Source organism: Argentina silus (assembly GCF_951799395.1).
Source record: "Argentina silus genome assembly, chromosome: 11".
NCBI classification, from domain to species: Eukaryota; Metazoa; Chordata; class Actinopteri; order Argentiniformes; family Argentinidae; genus Argentina; species Argentina silus.
Window position 1 is genome coordinate 7508409 of NC_139665.1, and position 6000 is coordinate 7514408.

A 6000-nucleotide genomic window follows, 5' to 3' on the forward strand; every position below is an offset into this window, starting at 1 on the left:
TTAAAGATTAAAAGCAAGTTTAAAAAGATGGGGTTTGAGGGATCGTTTGAAGGAGCAGAGCGCGCATCTTTGATGTGGTTCGGAAGAGTGTTCGGGCTTCAGCGGAGAAAGCCCGGTCCCCCCAGGTCCTGTGTTTAGTCCTGGTGATGGCAAGGAGGTTGGCATCAGCTGACAGTGGGTAGGGGTGTGCTGAAGGGTGGAGGTTAAAGAGGTAATGATGAAATAACCAGAAATAACCAGAAAAAAGGTATGGAAGGCAAAAACATTCCACTTCTCCATTCACCACCTTGCTGCCTTTTAATATACAGTGCCCTGTGTAATAATTTAGACAGTGAAGCATTTTTCTTCTTTTGGCTCTGTACTCCAAAACGTTTGATTCTCAGCTTTTTTAATGGTATTTATATATATATTGGTTTTACCCAAAAAAAGAAAAAAATGCTTCAAATTGTTGGCTAGAGTTTTATCGCTGTCATAACATGGGCACTAGAGGGCGACACAAAACCACATATTTTTCTCGAGTACTTTTTGGCAACTTGTGTTTAAACATGAGTTGCTGCGTCAATGGTTGCATCTCAATCTGCAGCTGAATCAACATTGTACAACTTGACTCAAGGTATTTTAGTTGAATATTAAACTGCAGCCTTTAATGGGCGTTTCTGGGAGGTGGTAGTTGCAGGACATTCTCTTTCAGTTGTTAATTGTAATTCTGTACCATGAGTGCCTGTGTTTTCTTCTGCATGTAGAATAGCTCTGTACCGGATGTATGCATCGGGAGGCTGGTGGCAAATGTTTGGCATTATTCTATGTTTCATGAGAGACATGCATTTCTAGTATGAAGGATTTTACTCTATATATCTCATGTTGAACAAAATAAGTTCTCTTTCAGTCGTCTCTGTTCGACCCCTCCCAACGGTGGAAGGTGCACTCTTGGGCACCTTTCACTGAAGACCCCCTATTCAGTCAGGCCGGTGACACTTGCAAGGAGATACCCCCCCCCCCCCCCCCTCCGCCCATCAATGGTCCGTCCCAATAAAGAGAACCAGCAAGCCTTCCTGAAGGACTCTGTTTTATTTCTTTCAGGTCAGCAACAGCTACAGCAACACTTGGCAATGTGTCAAAATCAGACACTGGACTCCCCCCCCCCCCCTTTTTTTTTGGGTGATTAAACCCCCCCCCTCCCCCAACAATGTATGTCCTTCTTTGTTCCAGATATCGTCCACAGTTTGGGCTCTCAGCTTGTAACTCCCTGCCATCCCAGACCCCATCATGAAGAGGATTCCTTACACTCACTGGTATCACTCTGCTAGGGGTAAGCCGCACACAGGCTTATATTTAATGCAGATGACATCAGAGGAGATTCAAGGCGATGAATAAGTCATTCTTGGTCTCATTTCAAACGTGAAAGATTCATACCACCAATTTAGATGACAGTATTAATTTAACATGACACTGCATTAATGGTCGATTTCAGTTCCACAGAACTCATTTAAGTGGAATGGAGTCCCTTAATTTGATGAGATGTGAAGGCTGAGAGCTGTAATGTCTCCCTTCACCCCCTCTCTCTCTCACTTCAGCTTGTTTAATGCTTGCAGTCATCTGCATGGGATGCATGCTGAGGGCTAGGCCCTCTGGCTGTGTCTGTACAGTATGTGTCTGTCTGTGTGTGTGTGTACAGTATGTGTCTGTTTGTGTTTGGTTGTGTCTGCGTGCGTGCGTGTGTGTCTGCGTCAACAGACAGACATCGTATCCCTACCACTCAGCTGTGAAACATTGTACCAGACCTTCCTGGCAACAGTTGCCTTTCAATCTTTGTTAGAGCTTCCAGATCAGATTTGTCACATTCCATACTTCAAGTGAATGAAGCGTATGTGGGATGTGTGAGTAGTCCACACGATGCAGGCAGCTCACCCCGGATGAAAGGAGAGCTCTTTACTTTTAGCTGGTGTGAGGATCAAAAGAAAGAGATCTGTTGTTAAAGCCACAATCTGGGATTCGTTTTTTCCTCAAAACGGCAACCCTGCCACTTTACAGCTGAGGGATAGGGCTGGGGAAATGTAACCACTCTCAAATTCATAGATATCCACAGGGTGATGTTTCAGACGGTGGACACCCACCTTTTGGGGGACGTAGTATTTAACAGAGGGGAACAAATTATCAATAGGACCTGTGATTTTTTATCAGAACTGGCAAACTCTGATTGGTGTTGAAAAGTATTTTGAAAATACAAAAATACAAGTATCTTGTTACAAAATACATTGGATTTCTGTTCAGGCCAGTCATATACAAATGACAAAATACTCAAAAGTAATTGAAAAACTTATTTAAAATACATGTTACAGAAATACTGCCCATCTCTGAGCCTCACCCAGCATGTAAACCCTTCCTCCTCCTCATTACATCGACCTCAACAAAGCTATTGACAATACCACTGAGCCTGAACAACCTATAGTTCTTGTTGGGATGTCAGAAGGACTACTTCAACATCACTATGCAATGCTAACCTCATCATCTACTACACTAGCAGCACAACCAGTCAAATCTAGCCCAGTCAAGCTACATGCTATGTATGCTAGCACAGCCGATCGCGCATAAGCCATTTATAGGAGCTGGGCGTAAGTTTGTTGGAAGTCTGCCACCTCTGGCCACTGCAGCAAAATTCAGTTAGAAGTTCCAAACAACAACATCCCTCCCTAGTAATAATATAGCCCCCCAGAAATGGACTTGCAGTGTCAGACATTAGCCGTTGTGTTTCTCATGCACGTACGATTCAAAAAGGTAGCTGCCAGAGACAGAAAGATGAAAATCAGTGAGTCCATTTCCCTAGAACACCCCTGGCAGTAACAACATGTTTATATACAAACCGATTGTCAGGTAGGACACTCCATTTTAGAAAGCGCCTTTTCTGGACCAAAACAGCATTCGTCAAGAAATATTTGTTTCAAGGGATCTCATTCCTTGATCGCGACCAATTAAACAGTCATTACAACCAAGCTCCAGCTTTTAGAAAGCTTGAATGTTACACACTGGACCTTTAAGCTAGGCTAGACCTTGGCATTAGCATCTCTGTCACCCTGGGCTGTGGTTAAAGCTAGCGATGTAACACCAGTAGAAGTGTGACAGGGGCCTGGTAATGACTTCCTTCACTGCTCTGTGCCCCCCAGTGATGGATGGCGGAGTCGGACACGCTCACTCTCATCCCGACAGCCTCACCTGCCTGATTTATTAATGACAATAATTAGGCGCAAAACCTCTCTACAGCCAAACCAGAGTAATTAGTGCCCTGATGATGGAGGTGAGGGGTGGTGAGCGTGGAGAACTGATTAATGCTCGCCACCATGACCTTTTGAATTCAGCTTATGAAGCGCCAGGAGGAGGAAGAGGAAGAGGAAGAGGAGGGAAAGAGGAGATAATGAGGAGAGATGTCAGCTCAATCAGTGTAAGGTGTGGTTTCTATCTTCAACTGTGGTACTTTTTTTTCTGCAAATTTGATCCAGAAATACTGTAGGTAATGTTCAACTGGTTTGTTTAAGTGGCCGTAATTATTATGAAGCGAAGGACAAACTATACATTCAGACGTTATACATTTACATTTATGGCATTTAGCAGACGCCTTTATCCAAAGCGACTTACAACAAATCATCTATCCATCAGTCAGCATAAGAAAAAGTAATCAATGCTGGGACCAGGGTCCATTGGCAGTTACAATGCTTGAAGAAGGAAACTTAAAAAAAAAAAAAAATATGTTTTTTTATTATTTTTTTTTAACAGGAGAGAAACTTGTACAGGGGGGTAGTGGGGATTAAGAGGTCTTTAGGAGGGACCGTTAAGCTATAGCCTGAAGAGATGGGTCTTCAATCGTTGTTATAAACCTTGATCTGTCTGTACAAGCTAAACAATCATTTAACACATTTCATTACGCAAGCAAAAATACAGTGAAACAAAGCCAAAAATATGCTGCTAACTCCAGTAAAACAGAAGCTTGATCAGGCTAACCAAATCACTTGTGCATTCACTCGGCTCCTCAACACATCAATGGCAGGAACCCAGTAGCTGACTGTGACGGCGAAGGGAGGAAAGGTCACAGTCGTTATTTGGGTCAGGCTCGAGTCAGAGAAGCAGCTAATGAATCAGAGGAGGAGACGGAGATCAAAGTGAGGAGGACTATGGCCGGATCAGACTTGCAGTGACTTTATCAGAGGATTCCATCTGTGGGATAAAGCTGTTCTGGAATCACAACACTATCTATGGTTGTTTGATTTGACAAGGCCAGAAATTGAGCTGGTGTTGTTTTGAAGGGAATATGACAGGTTTTTTTCTCTCTTTTGAGAAATTAAAAGTTGATAACAGTAAATGCCTGTACAGAATTGGGTCAGTGTGTAGACATAGATCGGCCTACTTGGCTTGTCACAACAGGCTTCGGGTCAAACTAAACCGTTGAAATTTACAAAAACATTATACCACTTTTAACAGTTTAGGATTTATTTAAAGACACTTTCAGTGTGCATGCAGGGCCACCAACAAATATATTTTTAATATGCAATTAACACTGGATTTCTATGACATATATGTTGTGCATTATGTGTTAAAACATGATATAAAGCTTTACATCATTTATTTACAAAGTCTCCTATGACAAAAACAAATGGAGTAACAGCTACTTGTTTTGTTCCTTTATGATGAGGTTATGAAGAGTTCAGGGCAGGCTGGTGGAGGTACTGTAGAAATCGAAGGATGGGGAAGTGTGTTTGGTACCATTCCTCATTGTATTCCATGCATTTCAATGATCCCATCTTCTGATTTCTACCTCCAACAGCCTCCCCTGGTTATCACACTCTGGTTATCACAATTCTACTCTCGTAAAGGAATTTAGGACACAGATACACCGAATGTCCTTTGATTTTCGTAATACCAGTTTCTCGTTGCTTGTGTTTTTTTCTGACAAAATATCACAGAACAGACAAACATGTGACCTCTACTGATATGGTGGTGTGGCAAATTAAAAGGTGACACTTTGTTTATATGGTTGAAATCACGTGACATGGAGTGTCCTCCAACCATATGCTCAGCGTTCCCTCAGTTGATCCCCTCAAGGATAAACAGACCACTGAAATGACTCTTACATGGGAATTATTAACACAAATATTCTGTTGGCCAACACACTGGTAATTGTTAATGGCCGCCTTGCTTGAATGAAAGCTGGAGCCCTGTTTGAATCCCATTTACCTATACCTCTTTCCTCTTTAGTTTTTTAGTTCACCATCTCATGTATCACCCTATAGCTTGTGGACGTGGTTAGAATCCCACAGTTGACACCAGGATAGCAAATAGTTACATAACTTATTTTTGCTTGCGGATTTGAAATGTGTGTTTAATGATTGTTTAGCTCAATGTACAGACACCTCAGTCTTTATCTCTTATGCTATGGCCTGGCTCCATTGGCACTGTCAGAGATGGGGTTTTGGCTGTGATTGCTCCAGTAAGCCGCTGAGAGCAGATCCCACCTAGTGTGACCAAAGGTTGACTTCAGCTCCTTCTTCTGAATGACAATGAACTGAATCGAACGACTCATTACATCTCAATCCGATCAACGGCTTTAAATTCAACAATAACAACATGACCTGCAGAGGCAACAGAAACGTTTGGTGAGACGACCCACAGCAAACTGGTAGCTTAGCTGGTGAATATTGCGCCAATTGTTCATATTTAATGGGGAAAACATGAGGCCTGGCGATTTCTCCTCAGGTCCTCCAATGGCAAGCGGCCGCTCACACTGGACTGAAGCCACCTAATGAGAGTTGTCCTCCTCTCCTTCATCATGTGAAGAGCAGGACCTGTACTCAGCGGCCCCAGCACACTCCCCGAAGATCCCTCCATGCACGCTGCGTTGCTCTGCCATCACTAAATGATGTATCAGGGTCTTAAAACTCGGTGAAACATTGGTTTAATATGGAAAACAGTAAACATCTCCATCTTGTATCTTACAGATGCTGTTCTAAGGGT